The following is a 21,585-nucleotide window of genomic DNA, read 5'->3' on the forward strand; positions in this document are numbered from 1 at the left end:
GGTTACACATTTTCAATCTTTACCCAAATAAACTCAGTTTCTGCAAAAAATGATGAGAATTTGATAGAGAATTTATGTAGATTTCTCTTCAATATTTCAACATTCTACCCCTGTGTTTATCATCTAATTTAAGAAAACTTTTCTAATCCTTTTGAGGCTCCCTACAATTTTTTTCTCCTTCTGCCTCATTCCAGAGGTAACTACTCTCTTGACTTTTGTGTTTATCATTCCCATCCTTTTCCTTATAGTCCTCAAATAAGTATAAAAATATGATATATCAATACATAAATATATTCTGTAAATATATAAATAGATACTATAGGTTTGTAAAAATATATAATCAAACTGTAAGCAAAAGGTATAAGTATACACATATCCCTAACAAAAGTGCTAATTTTTAAAACTTTATAGGAAAAGTATAATATTTTATACCTTTTTCTATGATTTGCTTATTTGTTTAGAGTTTAATTGTGACATATGCATGTAGCTCATCAGTTCTCTCTGTTGTATTTGGTTGCATAAATATACCACAAGTTATCTATTTACTCCCAGGCTTTTAAGACGGATCTCTCTCTCTATCTATCTATCTAGATCTATGTCTTTCTATATCTTGATGTTCACAAGCAAAATTTTCTCTAGGGTATAAAAAGTGGAATCACTGACTAATGGAATATGAACTTTTGCAACTTTGCAAGGTAATGCCAGTTTGTTTTCCTAAATCAGTAAATCAGTTCACACACCCACCAACAGTGGCTCATGGTTCTTATTGTTCCATATCCTCTCCAACCTTTGGTATAGTTAGACTTTCAAATTCTTGCCAATTCAGTGGGTGTGAAATGGTATCTTATAATGGACTTAGTATTATTTTCCCTTGTTTCTAAAAAGTTCGAACTTCTGATTATATGTTTCTCCTTTAGTTAAATGTCTATTTTGCATGCCCATTTTATTATTTATTGGGTTGTTGACTTTTACTTATCTGTTTTCAGTAGTTATTCCTGGACACAAATGCTTGTTTTGACTATGCATGTATGTTGCAAACATCTTCTTCCAGATTCTTATCTTTTCAATTTCTTTTGACATAGTCTGTTATTTATTTAATTTTTTTCCACCAAGGCAAGAAATATTTTCTGTTTAATATTTAAAGAGGTAAAATTAAATTAATTATAATACTCAGAATTTTTATTCAAACATAAGGATTAGAAATGATAACATATATTTGTGTTATTTTATTTTATGTGTGTGTTCATTATTTTAAAACGCAAAATGGCAGATATTTGTTTTCTGTCATTCTCTGGCACAATCTATTGAGATTGTGATATCTGGTCTTAACCAAATGGATTTATTTACTTAACTGAATCCTGTTATCATTTTGGGTATATCCAAAAATTCTGTAAAAAATAAAATAGCAGCACATGTCTCTTTCATTCCAGATCCAATTTCTGGGAAAAGGGCTTGATACTTGTTTCTTTTTTCCTTATAATCATTCACTCCTTTTCTGGTCATCTGGCTTCCCCTCAACTCACTTGGAAACTGATTTTTAAAGATCACAGAGACCTTGTCATTTCCAAATTGAATGGCCTATTTAGAATTGCCAGATTTATTAAACAAAAATACAGAATTTGCAGTTAGATTTGTATTTCAGATAAACAGAGAATTACTTTTTAGCATAAAATGTGTCCTAAAAGTCTCAATGTATGTCCCAAATGTTGTCTTATCTCCTACCTCAAAGCATATTTGGTCAAGCACAAAATCCTGTCAATGCCTCAAGTATTCATATTAATAATTCCTTCATAATGATTGTGATTCTACAGTGAAATAAAGATAGGAAATTTGGGTATTTAGTTCATATGGTACTCTTATAGAACAGGGAGTTCTGATTATATTTTTTTCTAATCAAATGCTGTTCAACCAGTCTCCAGGCCTGACATTTCCCCCTCATGCTGGCTTCTCCCAAGGCAGTATGACTGAGGGAGAAGATGCAGGCTAACATAAATTATCCTGGTGGGAAGTGGTAGAGCAGCAGGGAATGGTTCTGATGAAGAGAAGAATCCAGCTCTGAGAAAAAGAGAAAATTAAGATGATGTGTAGGTGGGGGGGATGGGGAAGGAAAGCATAGAACTGGGCCTGAGGTTCCCCTCTCTCTCTTACACCATCATTCAATTAATTTTCCCCTAACTTCTATCCTCTGGAAGGAAATGCAAGAGACAAATAAATATAAACCCCAGAAATGGAAATTAAGGCAACAATAAAATATCTTGGATGGGTTTCAGACCCATCCAAGATGAGAGAATGTGGTCAAAAGTCTTTCTAAATAAATGATTTCTGTTTGAAATTTTAATTGCAGTAATAGTTTCATGATGCAAATGAACTTGTATTATGGATTTTCAATAACTTGAAATTAGAGTAGTATACCAAAAACAATGGCAATATTTAACACTTAGAAATAGCCGGGTATGACAAAAAGACAGAATTCCTAAAACCAAGAATCAGTACTTCTTTGGAGGTTCTGTCTTTAGTCATTGCTTTTGCTGTAGAAATTCAATTCTTCATTGGAGACCCGCTTTAGAAGTGATTGTCTTCTTGAAGCCCGTGCCAGTCAGGAGTTTCAATGCTTGGCTCAGAGCAAGTTTGCATTTCAATGTACGCCTTACTGTGGCTGAATACCACAGTTCTTCCAAGTTCCAGTCCCTTCCTGGATCATAGCTTCCTTAAGGCAGGAGCCTATGCTTTATCTGTAGTCACCTCTCCGCTGTCTTGGCACTGGGTTGAGCTTAAGGACAGTTGACTTGAACCTCACCTAGCCTTAAAACAAAGAAGAAACAATTCATTTTGCTCAGTTTGACAAGTATGGTTCTTGTAGCACAGTTATATATTCCTAGTAAAATAAATTGGTAATATATTCTATCTCCGAAATTATACTTTGATAATCTGTTGAGTACACATACGTTTAAGTTTTGGAAAATACTCAAAAATTTCAAAAGAGACAGTTGGATACTTAAGTGATAAAAATGTGTTTAAAAAACAAGGGTCTAAAAATGCTTGACCAGCTAAGCAAGGGAAGATCACTTAAAAATTATGGCTCTTTCTCTTGTCTGGAAAGCCAGAAGACTTTTCACAGGACTGTAAGGAGAAAGTTTGAAAAACAAGGAAGGTGGCCTTTCCTCCAAAGACTTCAGCTATATATTATCAGGGATCCCGATTTATACATGTGGAAATTGATGATGTTGAGCAACTTGCCTAAAGGGAGTCATTGATGAGAGCTGGGAAAAGTCTCCCAGCTTGTGCTGTAACCTGCACACTGTGTTGACAGAAGCCAGGCTCTGCAGACTGTTTTGTAAGTGTAATGTTAGCATAATGTTAGCAAACAATAAAGCAACATCTGCTACAGACCCGGCCAGAGAAGTCAGTTTTTTCAAAGAACAAAATGACCTGAGAGAGAGGAGGTAAGTCTGAGAAAGATGAGTCCTATGGTCACTAACATTTTTATTAGAGACTTACAGAGAAATGAATGTTCATCCCCTCATAGTAACTCGGAGAACATGTGAGGCACCACAATTACTCCTGCACAGTACCTCTCTATCCCTTGCCTCTAAACAGCCCAGTTTTCTGGTTATCTGACATGGATACAGCTTTACTGAAATGACGGGAGGAGAGGGAAGGAGCTGTGTCTCACGTGGGAAAGGTAAATGCTAAAATGAAAAATAAGGCTGGCATCAGAGTGGCTCAAAGAGTGTTCCCTCATAATGTTTCTAGGAAGAAAGTAAGCATGCCATTTAGATCATTGCTGGAATATTGAATTGCTACCATTGGCTTTCACAGTTTGAATAAAATATGTAACCAAATCCTAACACTCATTATAAAAACACATATGGAAAATCCTTTTTCATTTAGAGCAGACAACATAGAAGCACTATTTTAGCCACAAGAATGTGTCCCAATGAATATGACACCAGAGCCCCAGACTGCTGTGCTGCTTTAATTTGCCACACAAGAACTAGGATTTTTTTATTTTGCTTCACATTCCTCACAAGGCTCTATTTTAAAGCTCTTAGGCAAGAGGTGATATGGGGACAGCATTGTATTCATAAAGATTTCAAAGATGTGGAGGTTCCCACTGTTTGACCTATTTTACCATCTATGCATTATGTACTGTAGAAAGTTTCATACGTACAGCAAACTCATTAATGCTTAAATATGTTCTTATGTCTGTGCATTTATATGTGTGAGTGAATATACATACGTTTATTTTTTGGATGCATACTTTTTCTGGATGACAAGATGAATAATATAAATATTATCAATTATGAATGCATTTTCATTTAAGATGATAGTTATATACCTTAAGAAGAATTTACTTTTCAAATCCAGAATTCTTTAAGCAAAGACAGTTAGTTTAAAATTCAAGAAAGCACCCAAAGAATACAAGAATAAGAACTTGAAAAGGTACATGCACCCCTATGTTTATTACAGCATTATTTACAATAGCTAAATTAAGAAAGCAGTCCAAGTGTCCATCGACAGATGAATGGAGAAAGATGTGAGATAGATATACATACACACACACAGACATACACACACTGGAATATTATTGCATATATGTTGTATAATGTATGTATATTGTATTATATACCTTGTATAAATACACACACACAGAAAATGGATTATTCAGCTAAAAAAAAATGAAATCTTGCCATTTGCAACAACATGGATGGAGCTAGTGAGCATTATGCTAAATAAAATAAGACAGAGAAAGACAAATCCCGTAAGATTTCACTCATATGTGGAATTTAAGTAAAACAAACAAGTAAAAAAAAAAAAGAGAGAGAGAGAGAGAGAGAGAGGGAGGCAAACCAAGGAAGAGACTCAACTAGAGAGAACAAACTGATGATTACCAGAAGGGAGGTTGGTGGGGGGTGGGGTGGGTGAAATATGTGATGGAGGTTAAGAGTACACTTACCCTGATGAACACTGAGTAATATAGAGAATTGTTGAATCACTAAATTAGTGTACCTAAACTAGTGTAACACTGTATACTGAACTTAACTATACTGGAATTAAAATTTAAAAAACCTAAAAAAAATTAATAATAATGGAGAGGAAAAAAAATAACATTCAAGAAGGCAACAGGAGTTAATTGTATAAAATACAATGTGCCAGATTCTATCATCACTGACTTGCTAGAGAAATGTATTTTGGAAGCTTTGTTCATTTTTTTCAGGCCACTAATACATTAGTGTAGTAAAATAGCCTCAGAACTGATGTGACTACTAAAAATATGTAATTTACAACTCAGAGCAAATTATCTAGTGGTTGAATCTCACCTGATCTGGTGTTATTGCCTGAATCTCAGAAAAATCAGAGTTGTTTTTTTGAAGAATAAGGCATTAGTAGGAGATTGGGTTCTGTCCATCCATGTCTGTCATTTATTGATTCTTTCATTCGACACATCTTTCTGAGTGCTTACTCTAAGTGAGGCACTGCTTTATAAGCTGCTACAGAATGTTGAGTAAATTTGACAAGTCCATCTTTTAGGAGTCTCTCGTCATATTTTAGTGAGGGAGAAAGAATAAGCAATTACAGAGATGAAAAGAAGATGATTTCTACTAGTAAGGACTGATATAAAGAAAACAGAACGGGGCAATGTATTATGGAGGGAACTTGGGAAGCCTTTTGAGGAAATAATATTTGAGTTGAGCTCTGGATGGTAAAAGCAAAGCATCTTCTTGACAGTCTGAGAGGGTGAGTATTCCAGGCAGGGAGAACAGTCAATTTCAGGCCTGAGGGAAGGCTACATCTGGAAAAACAGCCAGGCCTGAGCCAGGCTAGGCCAAGAGGAGGTAAGGGGGAGAGGATGAGGGCAGAGAGGTAGGAAGGACTTGACTTTGAAGACCATGGTAAGGAGTCCTTCTGTGACAAAAAGTCATTGGAGGGTTTTAATTGGGCCACTGGCTTGATTTAGGTTTTGAAAGATCACTTGGATTTTTGGGTGGAGAAAGCATTATTAGGAGATGGAGATAGAAATAATAATTTTAGATGACATTCCATTGAGTCTTACAATGGGTACAGCAACAGAGATGGAGAGAAATATCAGTGGGTGAGATGGGGATGTGTTTTGTAGGTGAAACCTACAGGATGTTGGGTTAAGGGAATAAGTGTAACTCAGATGGCTTGAACATCTAGGTGCATGGTTGTGCCATTTATTGACAGAATAAGTTGGAGTAGGTTGTGGTGGGGGATGAGGAGGTGAAGATAATCTGGGCGAAAATACAAAATTCTGTTGGTTAAGTTACATTGGAGATGTTGGTTAAACACTAAGGTTGACACTAAACGATTGGGGGAAGAAAGCAGGGCTGTTTATCGATAACTGAATCAATGAACGAGCACTGGAGAAAGCTGGTGGAGATCCCAAAGAGGTGGAAAGCATCCTTATACAAAGCTTTGAAAGCCTCAAGTCAGAATTACTAAATCAACTTCTTCCTCTGCCTTGTCATTAAAATCTCCTTATCTTTAAAATCCTTTTGGTCCTTCAAAAGGGACAAGTGCCTGGGGCCGAAGAATTAAGTACAATTTGGAAATGTTTGTAGACTCAACTACAAAAAATACAGTTTCAGCACAACATCCCCACCCGTCTCTTCTAGTGCACCTCCCCCACCCGTCTGTTTTTTTTTCTAATCCATTTTGAACTACATTCCATGACAAATGCGCAAGGAAGAAAGCTGGTTGTTCTTGTATTGCTCACTCTACTCATCCTTCCAGGAGAACAGACTATATGTTTATAACAAACCAGTAGAACTTTGGGTGGGAAATGTTTTTCTTCCCTGTTATCAGAATGTAGCCAGACTTAAAGAAGACTGGTTATCTATTAGTCTTTGGTATTCTAAACACGCGGGTGTGGACTCCCCACCTGGCTGTGGCTTGCCTGAATTGTAACCAAGATTGTCCCAATTAGGTTGCCTAAATGCCTGACAGATTATGCTTTTTGGCAGTTCAACCAGAAGCCCAGTGCTTAGGCCAGAATAATAATAGTGTTGTAAATTCATAAAGGACAGAACTGACATCTAAGAATGTAACAGTAATGTGCAGTGAGTGCTTTAAATATGAACTTAACAAAAATATATATTCAGAAATGAGCTTGATCCTTTGAAAGATCATTAGGGAAACAATGCAAATCTAAAGCATTTTTAAAACTCCTTAAAAAGAAAAAGTCTTTCAGGAATAGTTTCAGTTGTAAATGCAGACATTCTTTTTTTTTTTCTTGACATTTTCCATTTTTGATCAAAATTCATTTATTAGAGTGGAAAAAGAAATTACAGGATTTAGAGTCACAGACCTGGGTCAGATCCAACCTTTGGTACATTCTGGCTTTATGACGTTGGAAAGCACTTGAGTTTTCATTTACTTATCTAAAAACTGGAGAAATTATAACACCCTTTAAAAATATGCATGCCTTGAATTCAGTAATTCTACTTCTAGGAAATTGACTGAAGGAAATGATCATAGAAATCTACAAAGACTTATCTATGAAGAGGGTGCATCTGAACCACTGAAATATTTGAATTCTTTGAGTCGATTATGACGTATCCACATACGAGAATACCAACCAGTGAGTACAGGTGACTTTGTAGAAAAAAATTAGTGACATGAAAAACTGTTCAGAATCTGGTAGTAAGAGAAAAATCATAAAGTCATGCACAATGTGATTATTTTTGGAGGTGAGAGCATATTTATGTATTCACCCATGGAAGAAAGATGAAACCGATCAGCATCGCCACGTCACTAGTGGTTAGACTGGAGCAGTGAGATCTTGAACAAGGTTTGGCTTCTTTCTACTCTTCTAGATTTTCCCAAACTTCCTTCCGTGAACATGTACTAATTTTATGATTATTGAAGAAGTATTAAGTGGGGACACTAATATCCACCTTGTAGATTTGTGGTAAGAATTTAATAGGTGAGATGATTTACAAAACACACTTAAGCTTAGTGCCTGGCATTTATCTCACATTCTCAGTTACTTTTACCCAGTTTAATCACTCATCACGGATTCAGCTTAAATGATTCTCGACTTAAAACAACCCCAAAATATCGTGAAAATTTGCCACCAGGAGGGATAACCAAAAGAACGTTCCACACGCCGCAGCGAAGGCAGTTTCAAAAGAGATGCACCTGAAACGCTCTAAAAGCGCTGTGGCGGGGACCCTGAAATTAGCATTTAAACTTAAGGGGACGAACTACTTGGGAGCATTTATTTGGACACATAAGCTTTGGATTGTTTGTTTAAAAACCTGTCATTACTACGTAGTCACATGGGGTCCACAAATAGATGGAACAATATCTACCTCAGAGTGAGCAATTAGTCTGTCATGATAAATGCCCCTTCTTGGCAGGGCCTCTTGTGGCATCCCAGGAACACTGTGTGAGCGCCGCTGCTCTTTCTCAGCAACATTCTTCATCCTGCGGAAATGTAGAGGGAGGCTTCCGCGGGTCCGCTCGAAGGGCAGCTGGCAGCATGGCGAGCTCTCTTCCCGCGCCATTCAGCCACCTGTGCTCCTTGCCCACCGCCCACGCTCTGCGCGCATGCGCGCACGCACACAGCCGCGCACGCACGCACACGCACACAGCCGCGCGCGCACGCACAGCCGCGCACGCACACGCACACAGCCGCGCGCGCGCACGCGCACTCCTCACCGCCGCTTCCCTCCATTCTCCCTTCCCCTGTGCTGAGTTAGGAGCTCCTCTTTTTTTTTTTTTTTAAATCTCTGTTTTAGCATTTACCGTAGAATATTGTAAACATTAGTTCGCTTATCTCACTCTTGCACTGGAGTTCCTTGAGAGATCCGTCACCTTTATTCCCTCCGAGCCTTCGTCTCTTCATGGTAGCTTTTCGCCGGCAGAGCGGGAGCTGAAGGCCTCACGCCGCGGTTCGTCGCGGTCACTGCCTCGCGTCGCGGAAGTGGAGTTCCTGGCGCGTCCTGGGCACCCAAGAATCGAAGTTTTTTTTGTGATAGTTGTATTAGTTCTTCACTTTTGTATTCTCGGGATCTGGCGAAGCGCCTGATAGGTGATGAGTGCAAAATACGTTTCTAGTGGATTAATGAATTTATACATTTACAGAATATGGCTTGCAAATGAAAGAAGAATGTCTTTTTTGTAGTGCTTAGAGACCGGGGCTGCTTCCCCTGCTCACCTGTTTCCCTGTGGGGTGCTCATGCTCGGGCACTGTCTTTCTTTGGGAAATGAATTGCTCTCCTAGAGGTATGGAGACTCTATGGACTGTTGATGTCGTGTAGATGTGGCTTAATAGAGATAAGAGAAGTTTCCTTCCTTGACCATCATCACCTCCTTAATCTACCTGGTTTATTGTCCAGGGCCCAGTGTTTCTTAACGTCTAGGCTCTCTGAATCCAACAGCCAACTCGTGGCTGCAGTGATCTGATCAAGATGAAATCAACTACTGCTAACCCCAGGTCCCCCTGATCTGTTAGTTCCAATCTATTCGCCTGTCTCAGTGTTGATAAAACCTGTCACTTGATTTGCATTCCACCTCCTATCCGTCCCCTACTTTCTTCGAGGAAGGTATTTGTGAGTTAATTTAAGCCAGTCCAATCGCTCTTAAAGAGTTAAGTGCTATTTTTAAGCCTTTGGGGAGCCATCGAGGAAGGATGATTTAGGGGTCGGGATGATTTCACAGTAATATCCCACAGACATTTCAAGTTCGTGCTAAGTTTCAGCATATTAGGATACTAGAGGTAAAGGGATCACCATTTTTGGATACTAAATGCTAAAGTGCTCTGTAGCAATGGGCGTCTTAAAGCAATGCTATAAGGTGCAGGTGACACACATCAGAAGCATCAGAGAATGACTTCATTTTCAATATCTTCTGAACAGACTGTTTTCTCTTTGCTGTTTATCTCCACGTGGATGCAGAATTTCACCCTTTTTAATCAGGACCGTTGTCTGTCTCCTTCCTGGTCAGACTTCTTGCCTCCTATCGGTACTTGCCTGTAGGTAGTTAATTGCTGAAACATCCTCTCCTGCAAAGATTGTGTGCTGGATCTAGGGCTCTGGGTGGCTTTTCAGGGGGATCAGACCTCCATAAGTTGGTGATGAGGTGAAAGACCTCTTATTTGATGATCTCAGTTGCTTTTATGTGCTTTATTTAATTGAACTCCCAGTCCACCTACCAAAGTACTTTCCTCAATGAAAAACCCTACAAGTTCTAGGAAGTCTTCTCAGGTTAATAAGAGCACAGATGTTGTATCTTGTCTCAACATTTCCAGACCTTTCTATTGATTGTCTCATCTCAGTTATGCATCTAACACTGTCCCTACTTCCTCTTTTACTATTCATGCTTGTATGTAAGTCTATGCTTCCTTGATTAACTGCAGTTTTTGTTTTGCTATCTGTGTATTCCTATCATTGCTGGCACAGAGCATTATTCCAGTAATATACTGCACAGTTAGAATGGAATGACTACCTTCCTTTTCTTTTCTTTCCCTCTTTCTTTCTTTTTTCTTTTCTTTCTCTCTGTCTCTCTTTTGTTCTATGATCAGTGAAGCACTAGCTATAATTACGACTTAATACATGCTTTTTTGTTGATGATGAAATGTTCCTTCACAGTCACAGACTGTACCTTCCTGTAATCCAGGTACTGTAGGTCATGGGGAAACAATGGTGGGATGTTAATGCTGATAAAATCTGGAATCATGTCTTATTAACAAACTGAAAACCTGGATACCTTTTAAAATAATTTCTTTATATACATAGAACCAGCTATTATTATGGGTTAGGATTGCAAATAAGTCCACAGTTTTTGACACAGATTGTGGAATTTGGATAAAGACAAAGAGCTTTCTTAGATGCCTGGATTGCTCCAACTTTCAGGGAAGTCATCTTTCCACAAATAAGGTAACATTAATTTTTTTTTTTTTTTTCTGGTGAGGGCACCAGATTTTTCTCTGTATGTACATTTTATTTTGACATATGGAATAATGAGAAAATCTACCACTAGGTTTTGGAGATTATTGCCATAATCACTAATTTCACAGGGAAGAATGATGATTGCAATCATATTTTTGTCACTTTGTTGTTGTCATTCTTGGTAATAATCCGTAGCACTGTTGAATCAATAGGCATATGTATGTACATGGAGAATGTTAAATTAAAGCTAGAAGGGACCCAAGAGCACTTTTGTTTTCTAAATAAGGAAACAGATCCTTAGAGAGATGACATTTAAGATGAGACAGCTAACATATTGCAAGCCCAAGCCATTGGATTCCTAGTCTAGTTCCCTTTCTAGTAAACTGTGCTGCTTCTGTGAACTCTTGGCATTGAAAATAGGGCAGGCAGGGCTGGTAATGTTGAGAGATGGCTCCCAAGTTTTGCCTATTTACATAGAAGTCTTCTAGGGCTTCACTGATACCTTCACTTGTTACAGAGGTGTTATTGTGGACGTAATCAATGCAGGCTTGTGTATATGGAGCATACCTACTTGATATGTAAAATAATGAGACATTATACTGATAACTTTTGTTCTTAATAATGCTGAACCATCACTGACCTGGCCTGTAGGTCTTTGTGAATGAAGAAAATTAAATTCAGTGGCAGCAAATCTTTGATATGGGAGGAAAAGGTTGAATATTGGAGAAAGGTGCAAAACGGGACACATTTCCAACTTTCTGTGCCCTTTTTAGGCTATGTGATTCCAGTGGCTGTGTTTCTGGCTTATTGGTGGGGAGAGGGTGCCCTGCTGTTCCTTTTATCCTCTTGTTTTTATCTCTCAACCCCTTTGCAAGTTCTAGAAGTTTCTGTCTCCAAGTCAATGTAAAATAAAACAAAATATCGCATATAACCTTTCCTTGATCTTATTTCCTATTTCTTGTAAGGACTAGGCTAAGGAGATGGTTGACCCATCCATAGATTAAAAACCAAAACTGAAAGAAAACCTCTAAACTTTTTGTAAACTCACTCTCTTTGTACTTCCTTGTAAGTAAATCCCACTAGCCTTGGCCGGGTCCCCTGCCACATTGGGGTTCACCGTGCTCCTCTTCTGCAGCACTTAGAACTACTGAAGTAAGGGCAAGCCTGGTCCTCTGCTTACCAGAATTATAACAAGGTCCTCATTTTGTTCCACTTTTTGGGGCAACTAATTGCCCTGAAGCACAGGACTTCCCTCCCCGAGAGACTTTAAAATGTATGTCTCTCCTCCAAAATATGGGAATCTTAATTTGTAATAAAATCACATGAATGAGTTGTGGTAAGTTTTTGGCAGGATCTAGAAAATAATGGTTTCATTTAAGCATGAATCACTAAAATACTGCTTCCTTCACATAATTAAGTCAAAGCAGCCCTTATTGTTAGAATTAAGAGATTTCCTCCACAAATCTCTGTGCCTTACATAGACTTTCAGTGTGGAGATCTGGGCACTATAGGACAGAAAATGGTTTTCCCAAATCTGCTCTTCTGTAAACCTAGAAGAAAGATGCACTGCTTCTCATTACCATCCTGAAGAAATATTCTCAGGTTTCCAGAGTGTCAGTAGGCTGATTATGACATGTATGAATCAATATACCAAAGGTGAAAAAAGGAAAAAGTTGAGGAATGTCGTTTCCCCTGAGGGAGATTTTTTAGTAACCATGGGAGACACATGGGGATCAATATTTAGTGTGGAATGCACCATGGTTGGGATCTTCACTGGGATAGGAGCTTGGAATATTATCCAGTTCCCCACGTCTAAACAGGACTGCAGTTTGGTGCATATGGTGGTAGTGAGTCCAGAGATCCATTGACAGTGTGTGAGTTTAATGAAATACCACTGGGAGCTTTGCTTTGCTATGGAATCAGTTATTACACAATAGTGTTTCTCAGTCACATAAAGAATAAATAATGTTATTTTCAAACAGTGTTTATTTTTTAAAAGATTTTATTTATTTGCCAGAGAGAGAGAAAGAGAGAGAGAGAGAGAGCACAAACAGGGAATGGCAGGCAGAGGAAGCAGGCTCTCTCTGCTGAGCAAGGAACCCGATGCGGCCTCCATCCCAGGACCCTCAGATCATGATCTGAGCAAAGGCAGATGCTTAACTGTCTGAGCCACGTGGGCATCCCAAAACAGTGTTTATTTTTAAACACAGGTAGACTTGACCATGTTTAAGATGCTGAAGAAAAGGAAAATGCTCTCCCCTTTGAGAACTTAAAGTCTGAAAGACAACATGATTGGTAGCCTGAATAGTAACTTTGATTTTTCTTTTCCAAATGAAGGAAATTAAGACACTTTTTATCCTTGTCCCAATGGCACTGATTCTTCCTTTCTGTTTCAAGTTAGTCTTGGGTGATGGGCAAAAGTAAGAAGTGTGTGACCTACTTTCAAACCAGGCAGCTGACTAGGGATAATACGGCTGATTGGAGAAGAAGGAAAGAAAAGTTTATAACATAAGTATTTTTTTTTCGGGTAGGATGGACCAGTTAAAAAATATCAGTTTCACTCGTTAATACATTCCATGTTCCTATTAAGACAATTTTTAATAATTGTTGGGCTTAAGTCCTTTTCTGAAGTCAGGTCCCATCTTCTCTTCATGTGGAATACACTGAATGATGTCCAAGAAGCAGAGTCAAACTCTAAAGTCATGATTACCCCTCTGGTAGAGATAAACACACAAAGCAGTACGAGTTTCAAAGGCTACCTTAAAAAATCACATTTTATTCTTTGATTTGCTTAAACATCCAGATGATATGCAATTCAAAATAGTACATGGTGAGAAGTCCATTTCCCTTCAGCCTCAGCCCACAACAATCTAGCTTTTCTCCCAAAGACAATCATTGTTATTGTTTCATTTTACTGTTTTAGAGATGGCCCGGTAGAGGCTTCTTTTAAAAATACTCTTAATCCTTCTGATAATATCAGGTCATGAGTCTCAAGTATTTCTCACCAGTGAAAGGTATTTGGACCCCTTTTGGCAAGCTGGATGGGTAGAACCAGAGATTTTCTTTCCAGGGTGGCAGTGCCTCACAACCACCCTGAAAGTTAGTACAACCAACTCCATTTTCCAGATGAGGAAGCCAGTGATTCTAGAAAACTGTAAATTTTCCTGGTCAAACGAGTTGTTACTGGTGGAACCAGAGTTCCCACCTGGGCAGCCTGATCCCTTGGTCTTATATCCTTTCCACCATCAAATAGTGCTCGACCAACGCAGAGATGTTTTTGGCACCAGTTAGACTTCTCCAGTGAGGGTGCAAATGAGTTTTCTTCTTTTAAAATCATGCTCCCCTACAGCTTATAAGAGAACATCAGGATTATCCTAGCAAAAACCAGAATTCCAACAAAATAGTAGTGCATGAATTTAGGTACATACATACCCACAAAGCTTCATGACCTCCTCACATCCCCTCTGTCCAACTCTGATGTCGGGTTTAATGGTTGTCCCCATTCACAAGTTCTCTTGGGGAGAGGCTGTGCTTGTTTCTTCCATTCAGCCACGGTAAAACATCTTAAAAAGGACGATTGATTCAAGGCAGACTTGCTGGAAGTGCCAGGCAATTATTCACCATCTTTGGTGGTTCGTATCAGCAAACTTGCTATTTTTGCCCCCCAGTACTCGCCATGTCATCTTTGAGGTTGTGCTCCCGGCCTCAACAACTCTGAGACGTCTGGTGTTGTCAGGGACTCTATCAGTGTCTGATTTCACTGTTTTGAGCATTCTTACTTGTGCACATTCTGATTTGGTTATGTGTGGCCCAGTTTCTTTGAGGCCCTCTATGAATTTGGCCGTGACATACATTTATTTTAGAATCATTTTTTAGATAGCAATCACAAGAAGCATTATAAGAGGACATGTTATTCTCCATTTGTATCACTGTATCACATTGAACTGTCATTAATAATTGGTTTGCATTACCTGTATGCTGCTACTCCCAAATCTCTAAGGATAATAACACGGCATTAATTTTAGTCCATGTACATAGTTATGAAAATGACCAAGGAAAGAAGCACCCCCCCCCTTTCTTTTTTTTAAGATTTTATTTATGTATTTGAGAGTGAGAGTGAGAGAGAGCACAAGCAGGGAGAGCAGCAGAGGCAGAGGGAGAAGCAGGTTCCCTGTTGAGCTGGAAGCCTGAAGAGGGGCTCCACCCCAGGACCCCAGGATCATGACCTGAGTTGAAGGCAGATGCTCAACCAACTGAGCCACCCAAGTGCCCTGAGAAGTGCTCTTTTAAAGGAGGTTTCTTTCTGAGCATTGACGTATCATCTGTATTCACAAAGAATGAAATGTTCTGCTATTTATCTCTGATCCTATTACACAGAAACATTCCTTATAGCTCTAAATGGGCGTCGAAAAAATAAAGCCCATTACTCTCAACGCATATAGGATGTACTTTCTTTTCCTTGCTTAAGTTAAAAGCACAGAAACATGTCTGACCCAGATTAACATTTCTCGTGATTAGAATGAATAGACATTTAAATTGCTTTGTAACTATCAAAGTTTGTTAAAATACACTATTTTCTTTCTTTTCTCAGGCTTGTAAGAAACCGCATTCTTGACAGTAATATTCCTCATTTGCAACATTAACAGACATTATGTGTAGCATCTCAGTTCTCCCCCTAGCAAGCCTGCCTAAAGATAACAAGGGATTTGTCACAGAAACTTAGCACTGGGGGATCCCTGGGTGGCTCAGCGGTTTGGTGCCTGCCTTTGGCCCAGGGCGTGATCCTGGAGACCTGGGATCAAGTCCCACATCAGGCTCCTTGCATGGAGCCTGCTTCTCCCTCTGCTTGTGTCTCTCATGAATAAATAAATAAAATCTTAAAACAAAAACAAAAACAAAAACAACCCAGCACTAAAGTGCGTTGGTGATTGAGGCTGGACAACCCTGGGTATCCTGGGTGAGAAGAAAGGACTGCCTTCACGATTAAAGCCAGACCATTGACTGTGGTGTGAAAGCTCTGGTCTCTGCACACAGGACAAAGCATTTCCAAGCATGCTCTTGTAGGATGTTCATACCTGCTATTATGGTGTTGTGTGCCCCTCTAAACTCATATGTTAAATCTCCAATATGATGGTATTTTCAGGTGGAGCCTTTGACAGTGAATTAGGTTTAAATGAGGTCTTGAGGGTGGGGCACATGATGAGATTAGTGCCCTAATACAAAGGGAAAGAGGGACTAGAGCTCTTTCTCTGTCCATCATGTGAAGACACTGTGAAAAGATAGCCATCTGCAAGCCAGAAGAGGACTCTCATGGGGAAACTGAGTCAGCTGGCTCCTGGATCTTGATGTTCCCAGACTCTGGAACTAAACTAAATAAATCTAATAAATAAGTTCTTGTTATTTAAACAACCCGGTCTATGGTTTCTGTTATGTAGCCTGAGCTGACTAGGATGACTGCATACTTTAATGCTACTCTATTTTTTTTTTTTTTTAATGCTACTCTAACATTGAATTTTTGACTTGTCCTCTTAGTCCTTTACTCAGTGTTACTGTTTGCTACAGCCTGTCAGGTCAAAAGTCCTCATGTTATTCCCTGGAAACAGTTTCATCCAACATCCCCAAGTTCAAAGACTGAATCTTGGTAGATTTCCCCTAATCAGGAGTATTTAGTGTTTTTTTTTTTTTTTTAAATTACATGTTCTTGATAATTTATTCATTATACTTAATCACCAACACCATATTAAAATTCTTCTTTTTCCCTTGCCTGTGCATCTCCATTAGAATCTCAGCTCTGTGAAAGGACTCTCTTTTGTTCCTCTGTGCATTGCAGCAGCTAGCTAGCACAGTACCCAGCCCCGACAGGTGCTTAGTGGATGACCGAGTGAGGAGCACTCAGGGTGTGATGAAGGTCAGTAGGTGAGAGAACCTCTGATTCAGAGCTAACCGGGTCCTTAAAAAGAGCTAAGGAATTCTTTGGATGGTGTTTTTCCCAGGGTGTCTCTTTCCATCCTCCTCTCCATTCCTTGTCTGGATACTGTCAAACTCATTTCCTTGCTTTGCTTTAAATGGGCTATTTTAAACTGACCTGTGACATGAAGACTGAACTAACCAAATAGATTCCCCAGAGCTTCTCTGAAAGAGTTGATGAAAGACATTGAGGAACTGCTTGGCCAGATCGGTAATCTTGAGCAAATTATAATTTACGCTGAGAACCAAGAAGAAACCTAGCACCCACCCAGAAGATTATGTTCTCTGATTCTTCTCTGTTTTAGGGAGACTCTCACACTAGGATCATTCAACACTTACATGTAGAAAAGAAGGAGAAAAGATTTCTCCAATAGACAATTACAAGCCCTAAATAATTGCCTTGCATTATGATGTAAATTTGCATGCAGATAAGGAGAAAAGTGTGGGTGGAGTATATGTAGATTTTCAGAATGTATTTGATAATTTGATATTCAGTGGAGTATCCCAGTGATTTTCTCACTGGGGAAAAGAGGATGATTAGTCACAATTGGGGAACCAACTGAAAAATAGGAAATAAAGGGTATCATAAACAGACAATTTAGAATGGGGAAATATAAAGGGGGCTATGTTTAAGTCCTGCTTTTAACCAGACTCCTTATAAATGAATTTTAGTGTCTAAATTTGTGAATAGCACAAAATTTTGTTGAGTTGGAAGACAACTAAAAAGGAGGCAAATGCAGAAAGTTCGTAAGTTGGTATAAGTAGGGATACAGATGACAACTGGGACATTGGAGAGGTTTTAGGTAATAGTAAAAACTAATATTTATCAAGAGTTCACCAGGCACTGGCCACCCTTCTAAAGACTTGGCATCTATTATTTTCTTAGATTTAGAATCATCATATTGGTGCTAGGATTATCCTCATTTCATTGATGACGGACATTAGTTAGTTTGCCCAAGATTACACAAATAGCAAATGGTCGAGCTGTATTTTAACCTGGGATCCTGACTCAAAACTTATGTGCCTTACCACCACTCCAGGGGACCCATCAAATACGTAGAGGATGAAGGAAATAGCAACCAGGAAAGAGACTAAAAGTCTAGAAACTGTTCAAAGAGCAAACTTCAAAGAAGAAAGAAGTTAAAAAAAAAAGTGAAATACCAAATCAAATGTTGTTCTATTGTCCTATATTATAATTAGGATGCATTTACATCTGCATTTTTGTGGGCAGTTCTAGTGAGATTAATTTAAGAGGGAACCGACCAATAGAAGATTGGCGATGAAAATGGCAAAACAGATGAAAATGAGAGTTTGGGAGAAAGACTTTAAGTATGAAGTTTAAGAAAAGGCTGAGATGAATATCTATGAAGTCACAACTGACCAAGTAAATATGGACAATGAAAAGGACACATTCGTTTAGTAGTAAACCCATGGTGTTTTTACCTCCAGAGTTAGTGTGGGTGGGATCTATGGTATATATTTCCGTGTTTAACAAATTACTAAGAATAATTATGAGAACTCCTGAAAATCGAGAGAGGTCCGGTCTACAAGAGTGATGTCAAGGAGAGTAGTCATGAGCCTTACCAAGACAAGTGTTTCTCCAAAAAGAGAGGAGAATGAGAGAGAGAGAGAGAGAGAAGAGAGAGAGAGAAGAGAGAGAAAGGGCACTGAAGTGATCAACCATGGATTTGAAATCAGACAGATGGAGATTTAAGTCCTCAGTCTCCAGTTCACTGAGAAGTTATTTAATCCCTCTGAGATGCGGTTTCATCACCTGCCAACTGTAGATAATCATACTTCACTGGGCAATTGGGCCTGGCACAAAATTGGCACTGAAAAAATGTTGGCTGTTATTATGATTAAGATGACCCCATGTATGTCTGTGCTATGTGCTCCCAAAAGCCCCTCTCTCCTGTGAGGCTGAAGACTATTGAGGGTTTCAACTGGATTTCCCCCTGAGCTGAGATTCCTGGGCTGAGCTCTGAACTTCTGTTTCTATTTCTGTATGGATGAGGGGAAACCACTGTGATCTCCCCGGATCTGGGGACAATACACACTTTTGCAGCCTTCTCCTGTAAATTAGAGCAGCTTCCCTATTTATTTCTTGATTCCTTTTTCTTAATAGCTTATGATTATATAGTGGTGTCCTATGTATCTCTTCTGAATTTTGTTTTTTGGTGGCTTGGTTTGTTTTGATGATCCTTTTATGCCCATAAGGTGAAAGGAGAAGGACAATGTGTGTTTGCCTTTCTTGTGGAGAGTGGACTCTTTTTGTTTGCCATCTCTTATCTCCTAGATTGAGAACCCTTGAGTCCAGGGACCAAACATACTGCAAGTAACAAAAACAACCATTCTCAAAGAAGCCTTCTGCAATGGAAATGGCAAGCTGAATCAAAGACAAAGTAGAATGTGTTTATTATGACTCACATGTTGCCTAGAACTTCAGAGTCCCTGCCCCACTTTGTTTAAATCAAACATGTCAGGTGATCTGGCCACAAGGACTTAGTGTGACACTAATGTGCATTTTGCTGAAACAAGGTCAGCAGTCAGGGCTAGAAGCTATACCCTAGGGAGTTCAGCTGTGACAGTTGCCCACAAAATTAGAATTTAGGAAATTATTTCCTAAATTTCAACAACATTTCTCATTTCTGGGCAATGCAGTGTCTTTTTTTTTTTTTTAATCTTATTTATTTTTTTTTTTTCATTTGCCTTGTGAGTAGGTGACTCCTATTTAGTTAACAACAGTGGGGATTTGACCTAAGAGAGAAACAGGAAGAAAGAAATTGTCCAGAACTTTGAAATTATATATTTCCACTTCTATTATATTTATAATCTCAAAGAAATAGAGAAATATTTTTAAAAAGGGAGCACCAGCCAAAAAAAATCTACAATGAAAAGCAAAGAGTTGATTAGAATTTGAGATTATGACTATTACTTTATTTGTTATTTTTGTAAGCTGACATCTACCTTAAAGACATAACTTTGAAAAAATGTATAAAATTAGAAACACATTGACAATAAAGTCTGCTCACCCTGTCCTCTTAATTTTTACCTCAGTTTCAAATTTTCTGGCTACAGTCACAAAAACAAATGAAAGGTCATTGGAGAACAGCATAGTTTTGCTTAATCTTTAAAACTTCTTTACATGCTTTAGATGGCATCTACCTGGAGCCTGGGGCTGGCCAACAGAGGCGCCGTGGGCATGAAGCCTCTACATGTCCCTCAATAGTGGTTTCTGAGATAGAATCCATTCAGAAATGTAATCAACATCCATGTTTGCTTTAGATTAAAAATAAAGTAAAATAAAATAAAGGATGTTTTTAGTCAACTAGGGAAATATATCAGAAAATTTTGGCTACATGTGAAAATGTATAGAGGAGAGACAGTGAGAGGGAGGAAGAGCAGAGGGAGGGAAGGAGACAGATAGGATAGGGCCTGAAATGTGCGTATTGAATTAATGAGACTTCCAACGGCTGCGTTTATAGCTGTGTTACCCAATGCATGCAACTATGTTTCTCCTTATCTTTCACAATTACTAAAGAAGTTGTCAAGGTCACCCGTTTTCACTTTTCTCCATGCATTTACCCTTGTCTTTTTAAGGCTGGTTTTTGAAGTATATTGGGTACACCTCATATCCAACAATGACAAGGAAGGGAAGGATAAAAAGGCTGAAGGCTCTCTATTCAGAAGGGCTGACTCTAGTCTTTTGTAAATGACATAGGTATGACATTCTGAGTGAAACCTTTGTCAACTGAGGCAAAACGCCTGGGCATTTGCTTTATAACTTTTTTACATTTAGTTTTTAAAATTAACGTCGGTTTTGGAGAGAATAGCTGAAGTTGTTAATGTGTTCTTCAGCAGGGAAGGAAGGCTCCAGAAAGGCCCCAGGCTGGCTGCTTTCCTCACACAGGGCACCTACTTTGCAAGTTAAGTTCAAATTCCAGCTTCCTTGTTCAACTTGAACAACACTCAAAAGTTGACTGCAAAGTTTTTTTTTTTTCTATCTCTCTCTCTTCCCTTTTTGTTCTGTTTTGCCTGATTTTTAACCACCTAATTAAAGAATTCTGGATATAGATTAACTTCTTTCCTTCCCTCCCCCATCCCCCCAGCTGTTTTGACTGCCAGGGACTAAGCACCACAGTGCTTTGATGGATTTCCTATTTGGATGGTAAAATCTTTGTTTTTCTTACAAAAAAGATTTTCTCTGCTTCTAATAAAACTCTAATCTTGCCCTTCTGACTCCTCATTCCCTGCATCCCTTCCTTCCATGTTTCAGGAAAGGGCAATTAAGCAATCCTGTCACGTTGCTTCTGAAAGGAGCGAGCAAAAAAAGTGGCTTTAAGGCTCCTTGTGCTGTGTCATGACATAAATGTCTTCTCTACTCCACCCAGCACATTTCGAGTTAAGGCAGGAAGCCTGATTCTAAGCCACTATTGAAATAATCCCCGAAAAAACAGAATTGTGGAAGAAGGGAAGAGCACTGAAGGAAAAACAACTTTTTTGAGTCAGAAGTCCAGTCTTCTTACAGCGTATAGTTTAAAAGTGTCGACTCATTGGAATACGTTTTAGGTTTGGGTTACAATTTTCTTATAGTGGATCCTGTGATTAAACTCATTGAATAAACCCTTTCTAACCTGTTAGGTGGCACAGGCGTGGAGATTAAATTCTGTCTTCTTTCCACCCACTCTGCTACCTTCTCATC

The 21,585-nt window shown here is 38.8% G+C and overlaps 1 long non-coding RNA gene across 1 annotated transcript; it reads right to left on the minus strand.

Annotated features, from left to right (window-relative positions):
- Window positions 1-1,157: 1,157 nt before the first annotated feature.
- Window positions 1,158-8,650, minus strand: LOC112644205 (uncharacterized). Its single transcript, XR_003126216.3, has 2 exons — window positions 8,337-8,650; window positions 1,158-2,802 (listed from the first exon to the last, which is right to left on the minus strand). It is a non-coding gene; the product is annotated as an uncharacterized LOC112644205 (long non-coding RNA).
- Between the last annotated feature and the right edge of the window lie 12,935 nt (window positions 8,651-21,585).

Source organism: Canis lupus, chromosome 1, assembly GCF_003254725.2.
Source record: "Canis lupus dingo isolate Sandy chromosome 1, ASM325472v2, whole genome shotgun sequence".
NCBI lineage: Eukaryota > Metazoa > Chordata > Mammalia > Carnivora > Canidae > Canis > Canis lupus.